Below are 22,899 nucleotides of genomic sequence, written 5' to 3'. Positions count from 1 at the left end.
CTGGGACATTTTGACATCTTCATGCCCTTCATGCAACCATCGGCAGACTGAACGGATTCACGAGATCAGTGGTTCTGAAGCAGCAGAAGGCGAAACGGGGCCTGTTGACCACGATCCTAGCTGAAGAGCAAGCCCGCCTGAGTTAAGTAAAAATTTTTGAATGTGACAAGGCTTGGTTTTGTTTTTTGTGTTAAACAGTTGAGTTTAACGAAGAAGGAGGTTTTTTAGCCTATGATGAAGAAGCCCTAGCCCTCTGGCAGTTCACAAAAGGTAGAGGTGCTTCTCGAGGCATTTTCCTCCTTTATGAATGAATATTTAATGCCTACTTATGGTCAAACTGTGTTTCTATATTGATATGAGCTGATTTGAGGAAACAAGTTCCCCTCTTATAGTTAATCTCTACGAGACATTTTGACACCTAACATGCCTATGTAAGAAACAGGTCATGAGCTGGTACATCTATATCAATAGAGGCCTTCCTAGTTGGGAAACATTCTAGGAGCCAATGCTTATAGAGATCTGGCATATCAGGCTGACAAATCTGAGAATAATCGATATCCTAGATTTCCCATGACAAACAGTTGGAGATTTCCCTAATAAACCTGTGGATTTTAAATCCATGCAAGGGATCAAAGTCTAGAAGGAGCAACATAGTAACATAGTAGATGATGGCAGAAAAAGACCTGCACGGTCCATCCAGTCTGCCCGACAAGATAACTCATATTTGCTGCTTTTTGTGTATACCCTACTTTGATTTGTACCTGTGCTCTTCAGGGCACAGACCGTATAAGTCTGCCCAGCACTATCCCCGCCTCCCAACCACCTGCCCCTCCTCCCAACCACCGGCTCTGGCACAGACCTTTTAAGTCTGCCCAGCACTATCCTCACCTCCCAACCACCGGCTCTAGCACAGACCGTACAAGTCTGTCCAGCACTATCCCCGCCTCCCAACCACCAATCCCGCTGCCCACCACCGGCTCTGGCACAGCACTATCCCCGCCTCCCAACCACCAGCTCCGCAACAACAACAAGCATTGATAACTCCAATGCAAAATAATCACATTTATTCATTCATTTCAGTATTTATATACTGCTTAGACCTAAGTGGTTTACAATTTCATTTTATATGTACTGGGTCTGTCACTAGTAGGCTCACAGAGAGTTAAGTGATTTGTGCAGAAGGAATTGAACCTGGTTCCCCAGTATCTCAACCCACTGCCGATCATCTGGCAGCTGTGGGAATTGAACCCAGTTCCTCTTGTCTATAACTGGCTGTACTAACCATTAAGCCACTCCAGTTGGTTATCTTACCAGCCAGATTTAGTTCTATTGCTTAGATCATCTATAGGTTAAACTATAACACAATCCCAGCTACGGTTATGTATAAAGATGACACATGACTCGCAGTTTTTGGACTACATTGAGCTAGATCCTTGATTTAAAAAAAACAAACAAACTCACGTTAATGTCAATTCCCATGTGTTTCCAGGCATACAGTATATACAGTATATGAAGAAATCACAAAATGAAACAAACATAGGAGACCTTTTACTAAGTCGCATAAGCGTCTACTCGCGTCCGACATGGTAATTTCATTTTTGGTGTGCATTTAATATGCGCGGCCAAAAAATAATTTTTATTTTCTGCCGCGAGTATTGAACTAACGACAAGTGGCAATCAGCGCATATAGGTAATTTCTGCCCAGTTACCACGTGAGAATTGACCGGTGATAAGGTCTCAGACCCAAAGTAGATGCGTGGCAATTTTCATTGTTCCGCACGTCCATTTTGGGCAAAAATTAAAAAAGGCATTTTTTTACAGGTGCGCTGAAAAGATTCTGTGTGCGCCCAAAACCCACGCCTACACTACCGCAGGCCATTTTTCAGCGCACCTTAGTAAAAGGACCCCATAGCTGTAAACAAAACCTCAGAATCAGAAGAAATAAGATACTCTGTCATTGCATGATAATTACGTTTTACACAGTTCTCCCAAACACCTAACTCCGAGCTGCACCTATCTGTGGAACTACTTTTCTTATGTCCGCAATGAGCTGATCCCACTTAAGCTTCTACCTTCTCTCCACTGATACAGCTCATGAAACTACAGGGTTCCTTTGTGCTTATGAATGTCTAACTGTGAGTAATCATCTATGTTATTCAATAAAGGAACTTCAGAAAAGAACAAGAGATTTAGGTGTGTTGATGTGCTAGGGCTTTATACTTCAAGATATTGAGATTTACAGCTAAATAACTCTTAAGAAACAGCTATACAAGTCTCGAGAGTTAAGTTATGTCCAATAAAAAAGGTATCATCTTATTTTCTTTTCCATGTTTTATTTTGTTTGATTTGTATTGATTTCAGAATTAGGGTCCTAGAATCATTTAAATCCCACTTCCCTCCCCACCCAACCTGCACACCCATAATAAGTATAATCATAAAACAAAACCATAAATTACTCGTAGCTATTGTTCCTCACAATCATCTCATCTCCCTGACACACAGTTCCCTTACTCTTTGAGCATGCACTTAGCATTCAAATGCACTGCAAGTTAACTGCACCAACATATCATAGATATAAAAAGTAGACAGACCTTTTATAAATGATGTATTTATGTTATTATGCTTGTATAACTAAAGGTATCTAGTAAAGAAATGTTTTTGAGCACTAAATCTTCCAAAAGACTCATTACTGCTAGTGGTAAATCTGCTTGGACCAATATTAGAGTAATTCTGCTGAAAAATATGATTTTTGAGGGCACATAGATTCCTTCTACAGATCTTGGAACATAATAGTACAAAGAAAAAAAAAGGATTTTTATTCATTCATTTATTTGTATTCAAGTAGTATAGCCAGGATTGAATTTTTGATGGGGCCTGAGATTAACAAGGGTGGGTACCTGGCAGTAGAGTGGAATGGGTAGATGTGAATCCCCATTTTACTCTTTCCAAAAAATACAAAGAATAGGGATACATAAGTACATAAGTATTGCCACACTGGGACAGACCAAAGGTCCATCAAGCCCAGCGTCCTATTTCCAACAGTGGCCAATCCAGGTCACAAATACCTGGCAGAAACCCAAATAGTAGAAACATTCCATGTAGAACCCCAAAGAACAGCAAGATTCTGGAATTCTAAAGAATACCAAGATTCCATGCAGAATTTCAAAGTGTAGCAACATTCCATGTAGAACCCAAAGAGTAGCAAGATTCCATTCAGAATCCCAAGTACATAAGTGTTGCCACACTGGGACAGAGCAAAAGTCCATCAAGCCCAGCATCCTGTTTCCAACAGTGGCCAATCCAGGTCACAAATACCTGGCAGAAACCCAAATAGTAGAAACATTCCATGTAGAACCCCAAAGAACAGCAAGATTCTGGAATTCTAAAGAATACCAAGATTCCATGCAGAATTTCAAAGTGTAGCAACATTCCATGTAGAACCCAAAGAGTAGCAAGATTCCATTCAGAATCCCAAGTACATAAGTGTTGCCACACTGGGACAGACCAAAGGTCCATCAAGCCCAGCGTCCTATTTCCAACAGTGGCCAATCCAGGTCACAAATACCTGGCAAGATCCCCAAAACGTTCAATACATTTTATGCTACTTATCCCAGGTATAGAAGAGAGAGGGAGCGAAACATAAACAAAAAGCAGAAGAACAAAAAAAGCGCCAAGGGCCTTCAAAAAAAGGGAATCAGAAGCTTTAATCATATATGTTGATGAAACAATTCTAAAATGGGTCCATTTTAGAATTGTTTCATCAACATATATGATTAAAGGTTCTGATTCCCTTTTTTTGAAGGCCCTTGGTGCTTTTTTTTGTTCTTATGCTGCTTATCCCAGAAATAAGTGGTGGATTTTTCCCAAGTCATTTTAATAACAGTCTATGCACTTTTCCTTTACAAACCCGTCCAAACCTTTTTAAAAATCCGCTTAGCTAACTGCTTTTACCACAATCTCTGGCAACAAATTCCAGAGTTTAATTACACATTGAGTGAAGAAAAATTTTCTCCGATTCATTTTACATTTACTACATTGTAGCTTCATCGCATGTACCCTAGTCCTAGTATTTTTGGAAAGCGTGAACAAACGCTTCACATCTACCCGTTCAACTCCACTCATTATTTTATAGACCTCTATCATATCTCCCCTCAGCCGCCTTTTCTTCAAGTTGACGAACCCTAGCCACTTTAGCCTTTTCTCATAGGGAAGTCGTCCCATCCCCTTTATCATTTTTGTAACCCTTCTATGCACCTTTTCTAATTCTACTATATCTTTTTTGAGATGCGGCCACCAGAATTGAACACAATATTTGAGGTGCGGTTGCACCATGGAGTGATACAAAGGCATTATAACATTCTCATTTTTGTTTTCCATTCCTTTCCTAATGATACCTAACATTCTATTTGCTTTCATAGCCGCAGCAGCACACTGAGCAGAAGGTTTCAACATATCATCAACGACGACACCTAGATCTCTTTCTTGGTCCGTGACTCCTAACGTGGAACCTTGCATGACATAGCTATAATTCGGGTTCCTCTTTCCCACATGCATCACTTTGCACTTGATTACATTAAATGTCATCTGCCATTTAGACGCCCAGTCTCCCAGTCTCGTAAGGTCCGCTTGTAATTTTTCACAATCCTCCCGCGATTTAATGACTTTGAATAACTTTGTGTCATCAGCAAATTTAATTACCTCACTAGCTACTCCCATCTCTAGGTCATTTATAAATATATTAAAAAGCAGCGGTCCCAGCACAGAGCCCTGGGGAACACCACTAACTAACCTTCTCCATTGAGAATACTGACCATTTAACCCTACTCTCTGTCTCCTATCTTTTAACCAGTTTTTAATCCACAATAAAACACTACCTCCTATCCCATGACTCTCCAATTTCCTCTGGAGTCTTTCATGAGGTACTTTGTCAAACACCTTCTGAAAATTCAGATATACAATATCAACCGGCTCCCCTTTATCCACATGTTTGTTCACCTCTTCAAAGAAATGTAGTAGATTGGTGAGGCAAGATTTCCCTTCACTAAATCCATGTTGACTTTGTCTCATTAATCCAAGCTTTTTGAATATGCTCTGTAATTTTGTTCTTAATAATAGTCTCTACTATTTTGACCGGCACCGACATCAGACTCATCAGTCTGTAATTTCCCGGATCTCCTCTGGAACCTTTTTTAAAAATTGGCATTACATTGGCCACCCTCCAATCTTCCAGCACCACGCTCGATTTTAAGGATAAATGACATATTTCTAACAGTAGCTCCATAAGCTCATTTTCAGTTCTATCTATCTATATATACAATATCATTACATATAGGCATAAAAATGTATATATATATATAGTTAAATATACATCTCTATATCTATATCTATCTATATGTTTGTTTGTTTGTTTGTGTATGTGTGTGTGGGGGGGTGTACATACAGAGAGAGAGAAATAATGGCTTTATACTCAGGTTGTTCAAGCGCCTTAAATGGTGCAGAAGACCTGTTCAGAAGAGCATACCCCACTGACCCAACATAAAAATACTTGGATACCTGTGACACAAGGTAACCAAGGACCGTAATGGACATCACCTGACTCTTCCTCCCCCTTTCTAATTTCCCCCCAATTATACCTATCACACATGTACCTCATTCTACCACATCACCTTGTGTATTCGTTATACATTGTATTTGTTTGAGACCGGAACCGGCTAACGCCGTAAACGGAGCTATGTAAGCTACTACTACTACTATTAAACATTTCTATAGCGCTACTAGACTTACACAGCGCTGTACAAATTAACATGAAAAGACAGTCCCTGCTCAACAGAGCTTGCAATCTAAACTGGACAGACGAACAGACAGCTAGGGGTGGGGATATTGCAGTGGTAGGGGTGATAAGTGAGGGTGTTGAGTAAGAGAGTCATGGTAAGCCACATTGAGCCTGCAAAAAGGTGGGAAAATGTGGGATAAAATGCAACAAATAAATAAATAACGAACTAGGGATCAGCAATTATATGATTCTTTTTCCTTCTTTGTCTCAGAATACAGTTTTACTGGAAAGATTGTGGGGTAATTACTTCCCCTCCTTCTTGTGATTCTTTGTCCAGTTTTTATTTTATTTGCTTTGACTTAAAAATTAAATTGAATTGTAAACCACTTTGATGCTATTGTAATGAGTGGCATATCAAATGCATGAATTAAATAGCACTATGGATGGATGGATGGATAGATAGATAGATAGATAGATAGATAGATAGATAGATAGATAGATAGATAGATAGATAGATAGATAGATAGATAGATAGATAGATAGATAGATAGATAGGCCTTTGATTTCCTTCTATTGACAGTGCCTTTTCAGCATGGACAGTTGATATATATTTTTTTACCACTGTGGTTTATGCAATTAAAGGAATAGTATTTATCATCCCTAAGAATGCTTAGAGAGTTGAGCTGGTCTTCTGATGTGTTCTATTAATAGGACACCCACTTAAACTCTTCTGTAGAAAACAGTTCCTACAGCTACTAACTTTAATAGCTGTCAGCATATAGTCCTTCACGTCTAGGCTTTAATGAGCTGTCCAAATACCATTCTGTTATTTACCCTTGGCATAAATTCTAAGTCTCTTTATGATTTTAATGAGATGCAGAGTAAAAGCATCATCAATTTATATTATACATTCCCAAGGTCCCTTTACACTGATTCCCAAACTAAGTAGTACTAGGTTCCATGAGCCCTAATTCAATTTTTTTTATTAATGGCTACCATCAGAAAATTAAGAAACAATGCACTCTAACTTCTCGTCATGGCAACCATGGGAAATGGAGTGATGTGGCTTCTATACCTGAAGACTACATTTCAATAAATATTGTGTTTTATTCAGATACTGCCTAGTCAGTGACCTTTATGGAGTGCCTGTAGGATGAGAGGCCTAGTACAGCATAGTAGGAGAGCGGTTCCCACAGAGGTTGGGCCTAGAGGATTCAACAACATAGTCCCAGGAGCCAGGCGCCTAGAACTTTGCTTAGCCTCACACTGTGCACCTACTGTGAAGTCTCCTTGCCCCCAGCCATTTTTTAGTCCATTACACTGGGTTTTATTCTTTTGGGACTTTATGTGTGTTGTAGGAGGGCATTTTCCTTGTAGCACTCTATTTTGTAGTACAAAAATAACATTTTACCCAGGCTAATGTTGCATACATTCACCTCACAGAACTGGGCCCTTTTACTAAGCCGGGCAAGAATATACGCGCATCCAACACGTGACAAAATAGAGTTACTGCATGGCTACCGTGTGGCCCTTGTGGTAATTTCATTTTTGGTGCACATCCGGTATGCATACCCAAAAAATATTTTTTTTTTCTGGCACGTCAGCTATGCACACTAACGTGGCATTTGGCATGTGTAGGTCATTACCGCCCTGTTACCGTGCGAGACTTTACCGCTAGGTCAAGCACTGGCGGTAAGGTCTCAAACCCAAAATGGACGCACTCTCCATTTTCGACAAAAAATTTAAAAAGGGCTTTTTTTACAGGCGCAATGAAAAATGGATTGGCGCATGCCCAAAACACGCGGCTACACTACCGCAAGCCATTTTTTAGCGCACCCATAGACTGTTTTACGTCTCTGTTCTTCAGTTTGCAGCAGGGGCGTAACTGCATGAGGCCATGGGGGCCTGGGCCCCCGCAGATTTCGCCCTGGACCACCCTACCACCGTCAACCCTCCCCCACCGTCGCCGTCACCTACCTTTGCTGGCGGGGGACCCCAACTCCCGCCAGCCAAGCCGAGGTATTTTAAGTTCTTCTTCGCCCTCGTGCTGTTCAAAACTGCATCCAGTTTCGGAGTCTGATGTCGCAGCACGTTGTACGTGCAGGACGTCAGACTCACAGACTGAGTCTGACGTCCTGCACGTACAACGTGCTGCGACGTCAGACTCCGAAACTGGATTCAGCAGTTGAACAGCACAAGGATGAAGAAGAACTTCAAAGACCTTGGCTCGGCTGGCGAGGGTTGGGGTCCCCCGCTAGCTGAAGGAATATTTTTAAAGGCAGCGGCAGGAGGAAGCGGACCTCGGCTGGCAGGGGTTTGGGTCCCCCGCCAGCAAAGGTAGGTGACGGCGGCAGGGGGGGTTGGCAGCAGCGGCAGTGGGGGGGGGCTATAATGTGCCCCTTCACTCTGGCTCTGGCCCCCTACCACCGCAGTTCAGATATGCCTCTGGTTTGCAGTAGGTGCTCGATAACTGCATTCCAAATTCAAAAGCAGTGCTCAAAATAAAATAAAGCTTGCCATTCCCCTTTGGGTTACATTGCCTGCTGTACATTCACAAATTGTCTATATTCAAATGATAAAAAGCCAGGGCTTCAGTGTTCCAAGCTGTAAAACTTACCCATGGCTCTTCAATATATTGGTCCTAAGGATGCATTAGACTACTGGGACCTGCCTTTTGGCACAGTCTACCCGCTTTCTGCTTGTGTACTACCTGAACGATCTCAGCTGACGTTGTTTATAATATAACTAAAAGAAATATTGTTTTTCAACAGAGATTTTAGAAAGAAAGCATCGTACTGAGTCACATTCTGTTACTAAAGTTACACTACAAACATTTTGAGATTCTAGAATAATTGAATGACAGCCAGAAGATTCAGTCACAGCCAACACACATTTTGCTTTGTGATTCCATCAGAAATAACATCACAGAGGGTTCTTTGGATATAGCTCCACCATCATGTGAAACACAGTTGAGAATTACAGTATGTTTCTTTAAAAATGTTTATAACATATTAGAAGAAACCTCAAGTCCCCTTTAGCTACGAGAATGGTATGGGATATGCATTACAAGACGTATGAGGAGAGACTTGCGGACCTGAACATGTATACCCTGGAGGAAAGGAGAAACAGGGGTGATATGATTCAGACATTCAAATATTTGAAAGGTATGAATCCGCAAACGAACCTTTTCCGGAGATGGGAAGGCGGTAGAACGAGAGGACATGAAATGAGATTGAAGGGAGGCAGACTCAAGAAAAATGTCAGGAAGTATTTTTTCATGGAGAGAGTAGTGGATGCTTGGAATGCCCTCCCGCGGGAGGTGGTGGAAATGAAAACGGTAACAGAATTCAAACATGCGTGGGATAAGCATAAAGGAATCCTGCTCAGAAGGAAGGGATCCCCAGAAGCTTAGCCGGTGGTGGGAGGCGGGGCTGGTGGTTGGGAGGTGGGGATAGTGCTGGGCAGACTTATACGGTCTGTGCCAGAGCCGATGGTGGGAGGCAAGACTGGTGGTTTGGAGGCGGGGATAGTGCTGGGCAGACTTATACAGTCTGTGCCAGAACCGGTGGTGGGAGGCGGGGCTGGTGGTTGGGAGGCGGGGATAGTGCTGGGCAGACTTATACGGTCTGTGCCCTGAAAAGGACAGGTACAAATCAAGGTAAGGTATACAAAAAAAATGGCACATGTGAGTTTATCTTGTTGGGCAGACTGGGTGGACCGTGCAGGTCTTTTTCTGCCGTCATCTACTATGTTTTTTTTATCTGCCTCTATCCCAACTTGAGTTCCCTGTTGCTCACAGCATGGATATTGAAGGTGAAGTAATCTCCTCCATACCAGTTTCTAGAAAAGTTGATCTTCAGTAAACCATCTACCCAAAATATAGAAACATAAAATAAATGATGGCAACGCCTCTCCGGTACTATGTAAGCCACATTGAGCCTACAAATAGGTGGGAAAATGTGGGATATAAATGTAACAAATAAATAAATAAATATCACTTGCTGTGCATTTGCAGTTAATCGTTTATGGTTGTGCTCTGGTTTCCTTTTATGGATTTAACCTGTTTAGATCCATTGGCTCTCATTGCATCGCATCCACTGGCCCATATTACATGAGCGTCTAAATCCTAATTTTATAAAGCTGATATATGGACATCTAAAATTGCAGTTTGTCCTTATGGCAAGGGGATGTAGTCTGGGTGTGTTAGTGGGACTAGGGAAGGACCCAAATATGGGTATCCAACTGCAGTCTCAGAAGGGGAATAGACAACCTTATTTAGACCTGGTTCCTAGCAGGTCCACGTTACAAAAATGTGCTCTGACTGAGCAGTGCCCCATTGGAAGGAGTAAGGGAAGTCACAGCAGGCTGGTTTTTCATCTCTAGAGGGCTCACAATTAAAAAATAAAAAATTAAGGGGCCTTTTTACTGGGCCCAGTTAATGCGTGAGATCTTTCCGCTAAGTCAATGGGTAGTGGTAAGGTCTCAAGCCCAAAATGGACGCATGCCAATTTTTATTTTGCTGCATGTTCACTTTCGGCCAAAAAAAGGCCTTTTTTGCAGGCGTGCAGAAAAATGGACCTACACATGGCCAGTACACATGTCTACAACAGCGCACATCATTTTTCGATGCACCTTAGTAAAAGGACCCCTTAGCCAATACAAAGAACTTAAGTGGGATTTGAACCACTGTCATCTTATTTATGGCCTTGGGTCACAGCCAGAAACTCTAACTGTTAAGCTACTCTTTTGCTTGGATGTCTAATTGACCATTTTATCACATGGACATTCCGATGCTGGTGTAATATCATCCATAACCTTTGTTTTGCTCCATCCATCCAGCACTTGGACCTCCATTTCTCATACATTTTAGAACAGGCTGTATGTACTGGCATAGAAATCCTCATTCCAAGTTGGACATCAGTCTAAAATTTGCCTCCATGTGTCACACCCGATCCCGTACATTGGCTATTATTTAATCCCCACCTTTACCACCCTCTCACTCCCATGTAAAGGATGATGTCTGGATCAGGACCAAGAATTTCTGTTAGAAAAGTATGAGCTGTTATTTATTTATTTTATTTGTTACATTTGTACCCCACATTTTCCCACCTATTTGTAGGCTCAATGTGGCTTACATAGTACCATCAAAGGTGTTCGCCAAGTCGATTAATAACAAATACAATACAAATACAAGGTTATATAGTGATTGAGTGAGGTAGTTGTGAAGGGTTGAAAGGGATGAAGATTGCATGTTGTCCAGTACGATCATTGGTCATGCAGTGTTGCTTGGTGTAGGAGTTTATGTTGGATCGTTAATTAGTTACTACTATTTAATGATGTATACTTGGTTTCTGAATTTCAGTTGAGAAAATGTTATGTACCATGAGAATGGGTACTAAGTTACCTCTTTACATAGAGAACCTGTGTGTGTAAAGTTGATTTATGAATTGTTTATATGCATTAATTTCTGGAATGAACTGAAAACATATACAAAAGTCAACAAAAAGTTTTGAAAATGAAACAACAATTCAGAGGTATACGTAGGTGACTTGCCTGCCTAGTGCGAAGATGGAGGACCTCACGCATCACCTAGATAGGAGCCTAAGAAATAAGATGGGAGAGTTAGAATATATTGCACTAAATGAAAAATTAGATATAATAGGCATCTCTGAGACCTGGTGGAAGGAGGATAACCAGTGGGACACTGCCATACCGGGGTACAACTTTATCGTAGTGATAGGGTGGATCGAATTGGTGGAGGGGTAGCATTGTATACTAAGGAGAGCCTTGAATCAAATAGATTGAAAATTCTGCAGGAAGCAAAACACATCTTGAAATAACTGTGGATTGAAATTCCATGTATAAAGGGGGAAAGGATAGTGATAGGAGTGTACTACCATCCGCCTGGCCAGGATGAACAGACGGATGCAGAAATGTTAAAGGAAATTAGGGACACAAACAAACTGGGTAACACAATAATAATGGGTGATTTCAATTACCCCGGTATTGACTGGGTAAATGTAACATCGGGGCACGCTAGGGAGGTAAAATTCCTTGATGAAATCAAGGACTGCTTTATGGAGCAGCTGGTATAGGAGCCGACGAGAGAAGGAAAAATTCTAGACCTAGTCCTTAGTGGAGTGCATGATCTGGTGCGGGAGGTAATGGTGCTGGGGCCGCTTGATAACAGTGATCATAATATGATCGGATTTGATATTAGCTGTGAAGTAAGTATACATAGGAAATCAAATACGTTAGCATTTAACTTTTAAAAAGGAGACTATGATAAAATGAGAAGAACGGTGAAAAAAAACTTAGAGGAGTGGCTGTGAGGGTCAAAAATTTACATCAGGCATGGATGATGTTCAAAAACACCATCCTGAAAGCCCAGGCCAAATATATTCCGCGTATTAAAAAAGGACAGTGGAAGACCAAACGACAGCCTGCATGGTTAAAAACTGAAGTGAAGGAAGTTATTAGAGCTAAAAGAAAATTCTTCAGAAAATGGAAGAAGGAACTGACTGAAAATAATAAGAAACAGCATAAGGAATGTCAAGTCAAATGCAAAGCGCTGATAAGGAAGGCTAAAATGAACTTCAAAAACAAGATTGCGTTGGAGGCAAAAACACATAGTAAATTTTTTTTAGGTATATTAAAAGCAGGAAGCCGGTAAAAGAAGCAGCTGGACCTCTAGATGACCGAAGGGTAAAAGGGGCGATCAGGGAAGACAAAGCCGTAGCAGAGAGATTAAATGAATTCTTTGCTTCGGTCTTTACCGAGGAAGATTTGGCTGGGATACCTTTGCCAGAAATGGTATTCGAAACTGACGAGTTGGAGAAACTTAATGAATTCTCTTTAAACCTGGAGATTGTAATGGGGCAGTTCTTCAAATTGAAGAGTAGCGAATCCCCTGCACCGGATGGTATTCATCCCAGAGTACTGATGGAGCTGAAAAATGAACTCAAAAGCATGGATTAATGAGACAAAGTCAACATGGATTTAGTGAAGGGAAATCTTGCCTTACCAATCTACTACATTTCATTGAAGGGGTGAACAAGCATGTGGATAAAGGTGAGCCAGTTGATATTGTGTATCTGGATTTTCAGAAGGCGTTTGACAAAGTACCTCATGAAAGACTCCAGAGGAAATTGGAGAGTCATGGAATAGGAGTTAGTGTTCAATTGTGGATTAAAAACTGGTTAAAAGATAGAAAACAGAGAGTAGGATTAAATGGTCCGTATTCTCAACGGAATGGTAGTTAGTGGGGTTCCCCAGAGGTCTGTGCTGGGACCGCTGCTTTTTAGCATATCTATAAATGACCTAGAAATGGGAGTAACTAGTGAGATAATTACATTTGCTGATGACACAGAGTTATTCAAAGTCGTTAAATCGCGGGAGGATTGTGAAAAATTACAAGAAGACCTTAAGAGACTGAGAGACTGGGCATCTAAATGGCAGATGACATTTAATGTGAGCAAGTGCAAAGTGATGCATGTGGGAAAGAGGAACCCAAATTATAGCTACGTTATACAAGGTTCCACGTTAGGAGTCACGGACCAAGAAAGGGATCTAGGTGTTGTCGTTGATGATACGTTGAAACCTTCTGTTCAGTGTGCTGCTGTAGCTAAGAAAGTAAACAGAATGTTAGGTATTATTAGGAAAGGAATGGAAAACAAAAATGAGGATATTATAATGCCTTTGTATCGCTCCATGCTGCGACCGCATCTTGAATATTGTGTTCAATTCTGGTCGCCACATCTCAAAAAAGATATAGTGGAATTAGAAAAGGTGCAGAGAAGGGCAATGAAAATGATAAAGGGGAAGGGACGACTTCCCTATGAGGAAAGGCTAAAGCAGCTAGGGCTCTTCAGCTTGAAGAAAAGGCAGCTGAGGGGAGATATGATACAGGTCTATAAAATGAGTGGAGTTGAACGGGTAGATGTGAAGCGTCTGTTAACGCTTTCCAAAAATACTAGGACTAGGGGGCATGCGATGAAGCTACAATGTAGTAAATTTAAGACGAATTGGAGGAAATGTTTCTTCACTCAACATGTAATTAAACTCTGGAATTTGTTGCCAGAGAATGTGGTAAAGGTGGTTAGCTTAGCGGAGTTTAAAGAAGGTTTGGACGGCTTCCTGAAGGAAAAGTCCACAGACCATTATTAAATGGATTTGGGGAAAATCCACTATTTCTGGGATAAGCAGTATACAATGTTTTGTATTTTTATGGGATCTTGCCAGGTATTTGTAACCTGGATTGGCTACTGTTGGAAACAGGATGCTGGGCTTGATTGACCTTTGGTCTTTCTGAGTATGGCAATACTTATGTACTTATGTTAGCAAACTGTATCATGGGTTATAGTTCACTGCAGAGTTCTATACCAAAACGTTTTTGGCATGGGGAAATATTAGTGTTGCTATTTCTTAGGGCAACACTGTTGGCTAAAGAAGAAAAGCTAATAAACATTAAAAAAAAATGTAAAGATGAAATGGGAAGAGACAGAGGCATACTCATCTGAAATATTTTTGCAAGAAATAGGAAAAAGATGCAACATTCGAGGTGAATTTAAATGTTGATTGCCTTTCTATTCAGTTATTGTCTTTTTGCTTCAGAAATGAGGTGCAGAATACAGCCATCTTTTATCTCTAATCCCCCATTGTGCAAAGCCGCACTAGCAGCTGCTGGTGTAGTAGTAGTAATGCCAACACAGCCCATTCAATGTGAATGGGCTGTGTTGGCATTAACCATGCGGTAGCCACTAGCAGGGCTATTGCATTTTTTTAGGGTCAATTTATCCCTCCCAACATGGTGGGCCACCCACCAATACCTAGGAAGAAATAAATCACCCAAGGCTGCATCAGTTTGGAGTTTATTTAGGTACCTTATTTCTTATCAAGTATTTGTATAATTAGCAGATCAGTGATATCTCACTGGGAGTACAGAACATTGCTACACAAGAATTACTTCTATATCTGAGACTCCAAATAATATACAAGCAATGAAATGCTTTTATTTATTATTCTCCAAATATATGTATAAAAGATTCAAGACTATTTATGAGAAAAGCAATAGGATTATTTGCCAATTCATATACAATTGATTAGTTTCTCATGAGAGTGAAGCCCTGCTTGCACAAAGGTGCTGGCTGTGACTGTCTCACTCCAAAGAAATAGGAAGTACAATCACTTATATACGCTCATTAACATAACAGGTCATTCTGACAATAATCCCATTTATTGGATATATGCTAATGTAATGGTTAACACTGATTGGCTATGGTAATGAGTTGATTAGTATTTATTGGAAAAGCTAACAATAGACCAGCTCTTACTGGAAGTAACTGACTGCCCTGTTGGTAAACCGCACCATCCTGTTTATAAGGTTCTTGCACCCTAGCCCTTCCTTATTTTGCTGCATGGTGTGTCCCAACAGCTCAGGAGTCTTACTGGAACTTCAAAGTTCAGATTACAGTTAAAGGCCTGTAAGCTTTTCTGTCACTTTTAGATCCTGACCAAAAGTCTCAGGCCTTGAGCCAAGGCTCTCAGTTATGATAACAATATTCACTATGTAAAAGGTGGTAAGTGAAAAAGTCCTGAAGTAACAGAATTATAATATGTCTTACACTCAGAATGAATGCTAGAGTATAATGTTATTTCGTAGCATTTTCAGATGAAATAAACTGCCACTGATTAAAATTTCATTTCCAAAAGTGAAAAAAGCAGCATTTTTTTTTTTGGGGGGGGGGGGGGGGGACCAGCTTATTTAAACTTTATTTTACAGATGCAGGCATATTTATTTTCACATTTACATGCATGACAATAACTCTACAGATTCATTTCCTTAAAGCAAAATATGACATCCCATGGAAAGATAATTAGGTAGCATCGTTTCTCTGGCTCTATGAGCAATTCTACAACTAAGTAACTCCATCAAGGTGCCCCAAGGCCATACAGTAGGAGTCTATAGTTTAATGGAACGTGATACTACTGGAACCCAATATCGATTTGTCTAATATGTAGGCACCCACAGTTATACCAGTCGTAGAGCTGGCATAAGCGTGGATGTCTAAATGCGGCAAGGATGCACACACATGATAATACTTTATAGGTTAAGGACGAGATTCAATAAATGAAACCCAAAGTTAGGGACTTGGGTCTGTCAATAAAACATCATTTTGATGCCAACCCAATTCTGAAGGACCGTTGTGATTTGCATGTACAATTAAATATGGCAATATTTGCCAGTTTCCCAGATCTGTAGACTTTTTCCTTAGTCCTTCTGTTGATTAATGTAATCAGAGTTGGCAGCAGACCCTACACAGGATCGAGTTTCTGAAGGGATATGCATGGTTCTGGGCCACCTTGAAGATGGAGAAGTTTGGTTGGGGTCGTCAGTAGGCAGAACCACAATATGATGGCTGATAAAGGCTATAAATGTTTGCATTACCTGCCCAATTTGGTCACTTTGCAGTTCCATAAATCTTGTCTTCATTTCTTGCCTACCAAAAATCCTGGTACATATTCCTCTCTCTTTTTTTTCTATTTTTGAAGACTGGAACATCACTCTATGCATTGATCCCCTTTCAACATTTAATCCCGATTCTATCTTTCAATCTACTCATATTGCGATGCATTGTTCTACACAACACAGAGGCTACTGATGCCTTGCAGTCAAAAAAGTTTTTAATGAGGCAATAGTTTTTGAAAGCAGCAATTCATTTCCGGAGATCCTGTTCTAGAGTTAACTGAGGTCTAGAATGCTTTTGGGGTTTTTTTTCTAAAGAATATAAGCACTGTATTCTCTTCCTATAGGTTGCTGTGATTTCAGAAACGGGATCCGTTTTACAAATTAGTTCATTTTTAAACACTTTTATATTGTTTTTTTGTTACATTTGTACCCCGCTCTTTCCCACTCATGGCAGGCTCAATGCAGCTTACATGGGGCAATGGAGGGTTAAGTGACTTGCCCAGAGTCACAAGGAGCTGCCTGTGCCTGAAGTGGGAATTGAACTCAGTTCCTCAGGACCAAAGTCCACCACCCTAACCACTAGGCCACTCCTCCACTGTTGCTACTATTTGAGATTCTACATGGAATGTTGCTATTTCACTAGCAACATTCCATATAGAAGTCGGCCCTTGCAGATCACCAATGTGGCCGCGCAGGCTTCTGCGAGTCTGACGTCCTGCACGTACGTGCAGGACGTCAGACTCACAGAAACAGAAGCCTGCGCAGCCTTCTACATGGAATATTGCTAGCAACATTCCATGTAGAATCTCCAATAGTAGCAACATTCCATGTAGAAGTTGGCCCTTGCAGATCACCAATGTGGCCACGCAGGCTTCTGCTTCTGTGAGTCTGACGTCCTGCACGACGTCAGACTCACAGAAACAGAAGCCTGCACAGCTTTCTACATGGAATGTTGCTAGTGGAATAGCAACATTCCATGTAGAATCTCCAACAGTATCTATTTTATTTTTGTTACATTTGTACCCTGCGCTTTCCCACTCAAGGCAGGCTCAATGCGGCTTACATGGGGCAATGGAGGGGTAAGTGACTTGCCCAGAGTCACAAGGAGCTGCCTGTGCCTGAAGTGGGAATTGAACTCCGTTCATCAGGACCAAAGTCCACCACCCTAACCACTAGGCCACGTCTCCACTTTAGACAGGGAAACTGATGTCTATGGTGTGCATTGGTCCTGAATGAATTTCATGCAGGTGGTAGCATGAGAAGCTCTGTTTCTACTACAGCATTATTACGTTTGAAAATGTAAAAGAAAGAAAAAAAAAACAGGATGGGGTTTTAAAACAGATGCTTTTTCCAAAACCACAATCTCCTATGGGACATGATAACAGTGTTCATTTACAGTAATATTCTCTATTATTATTTCTCCTAGCAGTGCCTTTGGACTTCCAGCTCTACTGGAAACTGCTGTAATTAGGATTTAGGCACCATGAGAATTGTTTCCTTCCTTTTCAAATGTACAAGATTGTCAGGGCTAAGACCTAATGCTAAACAGTACTTACTTGTTCTTTTGGGGCCTATGAGGATCAGCAGGTGAAAATGTAGGCATGCAGAATGTACACAGTCACGTGTTTCATAAAGTGTGCCTGTAAATCATGCCTCCACTCAGGGTTGGCTCAAAAGACTGTGTGTGCGCCTTCCCCTATATTGCCACCCCACCCCTGCATCGCTTCTGCCCCCCTCCCCCACCTCTGCAGGAACCTCCATGAACTACCTAGGAGCTGGGAGCAGTGGCTTACCAAGGGGGTGGGGGGCGGTCCGCCCCGGGTGCACGCCGCTGGGGGGTGCCGCGGCGCGTGCCTGCTGCGAGAGTTCGCTAACTTCTCTCGTTTACTGCAGCTCCCTCTGCCCCGGAACAGGTTACTTCCTGTTCCGGGGCAGAGGGAGCTGCAGCGAACGAGAGAAGTTAGTAAACTCGCAGCAGGCGCGCGCTGCGGCACACCCCCCCCAGAAGCATGCACCCGGGGAGGGGGCTCTTTTGCGGGGGGGGGGGGTCTTTCACTGGGGGGGGGGTCCGCGCTGCGTGGGGGGGAGGGGCGCTGCACCCGGGGGGCGGGGCACCGCCCCGGGTGTCCGCCCCCTCTAGGAACGCCACTGGCTGGGAGACATATGTTTGGGAGGATCCTGCTATGGGATCATCATGATAATTTGTTTGGGTAAAGCATGAGCCCTTACCGCTAGGTCAATGAGTGGCAGTAAGTACCAAGGCTGTAAATAGGAACACACGCTAGTCTTAATATTTTCCCAGCCCATTAAAAAAAATTGTCTTTTCCCAGTCACGGTAAAAAAATGTCCCAGTATGGGCCCAAAAGATGCACCCACACTACTGCAGGCCACTTAAGCCTGCTGAAACCTGGTGCGGAAACCCATTTTTCTGTCATAGTTCTTCACGCTGTACGTCATGATTCATCTCACTATTTATCAGCCTGTCTTCATTGGTACTGTCCAAAATGGGTACTTCATTCAGACAATACCTGTTTGTTGGAGATTCCTGATTTTTGGCTGTTTCATTTGGAGGACACCAGGAGGTGAATCTTTTCGGTAGCAGGTCCAACCAGAATACTTCAGGATTGTTTAAAAGACTACTGAAACAGCATTTATTGCTGCAGGCTAAAATTTGACTTCGGCAGTTGATGGACACAGTACAGTGATGAGTTTTGTTTTGCAATTACATTAAGTACGTAAGTATTGCCATACTGGGAAAGACCAAAGGTCCATCGAGCCCAGCATCCTGCTTCCAACAGTGGCCAATCCAGGTCACAAATACCTGGCAAGATCCCAAAAAAGTACAAAACATTTTATGCTACTTATCCCAGGTATAGCAGAGAGAGGGAGCGAAACACAAACAAAAAGCAAAAGAACAAAAAAAGCACCAAGGGCCTTCAAAAAAAGGGAATCAGAATCTTTAATCATCAGTGGAGGAGTGGCCTAGTGGTTAGGGTGGTGGACTTTGGCCCTGAGGAACTGAATTTGATTCCCGGCACAGGCAGCTCCTTGTGATTCTGGGCAAGTCACTTAACCCTCCATTGCCTGCCACATTGAGCCTGCCATGAGTGGGAAAGCACCTCTTCCCCCACTTTCTGTCTCTGTTGACAACGCCCTCATTCTCCCCGTCTCTTCAGCACGCAATCTCGGAGTTATTTTCGACTCCTCCCTCTCCTTCTCTGCCCATATCCCGCAGACAGCTAAGACCTGTCGCTTCTTCCTCTATAATATTAGCAAAATTCGCCCATTCCTCTCTGAACAGACCACCAGAACCCTCGTCCACTCGCTCGTTACCTCTTGTCTTGACTATTGCAACCTTCTCCTCGCTGGCCTCCCGCTTAGCCACCTATCCCCCCTTCAATCTGTCCAAAATTCCGCCGCACGTCTTATCTACCACGTGAACCGATACTCTCATATCACCCCTCTCCTCAAGTCGCTTCACTGGCTCCTAACCCGCTACCGTATACAGTTCAAGCTTCTCCTATTGACCTTCATGTGCACTCAATCTGCTGCCCCCCATTACCTCTCTACCCTCCTTTCCCCATATGTTCCCACCCATAACCTCCGCTCTCAGGACAAATCACTCCTATCTGTACCTTTCTCCACCACCGCTAACTCCAGACTCCGCCCTTCTGCCTCGCAGCATCTTATGCCTGGAACAGACTTCCTGAGCCCTTACGCCATGCGCCCTCCCTGCCCATTTTCAAGTCCTTACTCAAGGCCCATCTCTTCTCCCTTGTTTTTGGCGCCTAACCACCTTCCCCATTCCTGTTACCTACACTGTCTACGTAGTCTGTTACCGTTAGATTGTAAGCTTTCTTGAGCAGGGACTGGCCCTCCCCGTGTTTAAACTTGTACAGCGCTGCGTAACCCTGGCAGCGCTATAGAAATGCTAAGTAGTAGTAGTACGGTACAAATGTAACAAAAATAAAATAAAATATGTTGATGAAACAATTCTAAAATGGACCCTTTCATATATGTTGATGAAACAATTCTAAAATGGGTCCATTTTAGAATTGTTTCATCAACATATATGATTAAAGGTTCTGATTCCCTTTTTTTGAAGGCCCTTGGTGCTTTTTTTGTTCTTATGCTGCTTATCCCAGAAATAAGTGGCAAGATCCTAAAAATATACAAAACATTTTATACTGCTTATCCCAAAAACAGTGGATTTTCCTCAGTCCATTTAATAACGGTCTATGGACTTTTCCTTTAGGAAGCCGTCCAAACCTTTTGTAAACTCCACTAAGCTAACCACCTTTACCACATTCTCTGGCAACAAATTCCAGAGTTTAATTACAGGTTGAGTAAAGAAACATTTTCTCCGATTCGTTTTAAATTTACTACATTATAGCTTCATGGCATGCCCCCTAGTCCTAGTATTTTTGGGAAGCGTAAACAGATGCTTCACATCAACCTGTTCAATTCCACTCATTATTTTACAGACCTCTATCATATCTCTCCTCAGCAGCCTTTTCTTCAAGCTGAAGAGCCCTAGCCGCTTTAGCCTTTCCTCATAGGGAAGTCATCCCTTCCCCTTTATCATTTTCATTGCCCTTCTCTGCACCTTTTCTAATTCCACTATATTATTTTGAGATGCGGCGACCAGAATTGAACACAATATTCAAGATGCGGTCGCAGCATGGAGCGATACAAAGGCATTATAATATCCTCATTTTTGTTTTCCATTCCTTTCCTAATAATACCTAACATTCTGTTTGCTTTCTTAGCCGCAGCAGCACACTGAACAGAAGGTTTCATCATATCATCAACGACAACACCTAGATCCCTTTCTTGGTCCGTGACTCCTAACGTGGAACCTTGCATGACGTAGCTATAATTTGGGTTCCTCTTTTCCACATGCATCACTTTGCACTTGCTCACATTAAACGTCATCTGCCATTTAGATGCCCAGTCTCCCAGTCTCTTAAGGTCTTCTTGTAATTTTTCACAATTACTTGTTGAGTGAAGAAAAATGTTCTCCAATTCGTTTTAAATTTACTACATTGTAGCTTCATCGCATATCTCCCCCTCAGCCACCTTTTCTCCAAGCTGAAGAGCCCTAGCTGCTTTAGCCTTTCCTCATAGGGAAGTCGTCCCATCCCCTTTATCATTTTTGTCACCCTTCTCTGCACCTTTTCTAATTCCACTATATCTTTTTTGAGATGTGGCGACCAGAATTGAACACAATATTCAAGATGCGGTCGCAGCATGGAGCGATACAAAGGCATTATAATATCCTCATTTTTGTTTTTCATTCCTTTTCTAATAATACCTAACATTCTGTTTGCTTTCTTAGCCGCAGCAGCACACTGAACAGAAGGTTTCATCGTATCATCAACGACAACACCTAGATCCCTTTCTTGGTCCGTGACTCCTAACGTGGAACCTTGCATGACGTAGCTATAATTTGGGTTCCTCTTTTCCACATGCATCACTTTGCACTTGCTCACATGAAACGTCATCTGCCATTTAGATGCCCAGTCTCCCAGTCTCTTAAGGTCTTCTTGTAATTTTTCACAATTACTTGTTGAGTGAAGAAAAATGTTCTCCAATTCGTTTTAAATTTACTACATTGTAGCTTCATCGCATATCTCCCCCTCAGCCACCTTTTCTCCAAGCTGAAGAGCCCTAGCTGCTTTAGCCTTTCCTCATAGGGAAGTCGTCCCATCCCCTTTATCATTTTTGTCACCCTTCTCTGCACCTTTTCTAATTCCACTATATCTTTTTTGAGATGTGGCGACCAGAATTGAACACAATATTCAAGATGCGGTCGCAGCATGGAGCGATACAAAGGCATTATAATATCCTCATTTTTGTTTTCCATTCCTTTCCTAATAATACCTAACATTCTGTTTGCTTTCTTAGCCACAGCAGCACACTGAACAGAAGGTTTCATCGTATCATCAACGACAACACCTAGATCCCTTTCTTGGTCCGTGACTCCTAACGTGGAACCTTGCATGACGTAGCTATAATTTGGGTTCCTCTTTTCCACATGCATCACTTTGCACTTGCTCACATGAAACGTCATCTGCCATTTAGATGCCCAGTCTCCCAGTCTCTTAAGGTCTTCTTGTAATTTTTCACAATTACTTGTTGAGTGAAGAAAAATGTTCTCCAATTCGTTTTAAATTTACTACATTGTAGCTTCATCGCATATCTCCCCCTCAGCCACCTTTTCTCCAAGCTGAAGAGCCCTAGCTGCTTTAGCCTTTCCTCATAGGGAAGTCGTCCCATCCCCTTTATCATTTTTGTCACCCTTCTCTGCACCTTTTCTAATTCCACTATATCTTTTTTGAGATGTGGCGACCAGAATTGAACACAATATTCAAGATGCGGTCGCAGCATGGAGCGATACAAAGGCATTATAATATCCTCATTTTTGTTTTCCATTCCTTTCCTAATAATACCTAACATTCTGTTTGCTTTCTTAGCCACAGCAGCACACTGAACAGAAGGTTTCATCGTATCATCAACGACAACACCTAGATCCCTTTCTTGGTCCGTGACTCCTAACGTGGAACCTTGCATGACGTAGCTATAATTTGGGTTCCTCTTTTCCACATGCATCACTTTGCACTTGCTCACATGAAACGTCATCTGCCATTTAGATGCC

Source organism: Microcaecilia unicolor, chromosome 2 (assembly GCF_901765095.1).
Source record: "Microcaecilia unicolor chromosome 2, aMicUni1.1, whole genome shotgun sequence".
NCBI classification, from domain to species: domain Eukaryota; kingdom Metazoa; phylum Chordata; class Amphibia; order Gymnophiona; family Siphonopidae; genus Microcaecilia; species Microcaecilia unicolor.
The sequence above is the reverse complement of the archived record's forward strand: the minus strand, read 5'-3'. Positions refer to the sequence as shown.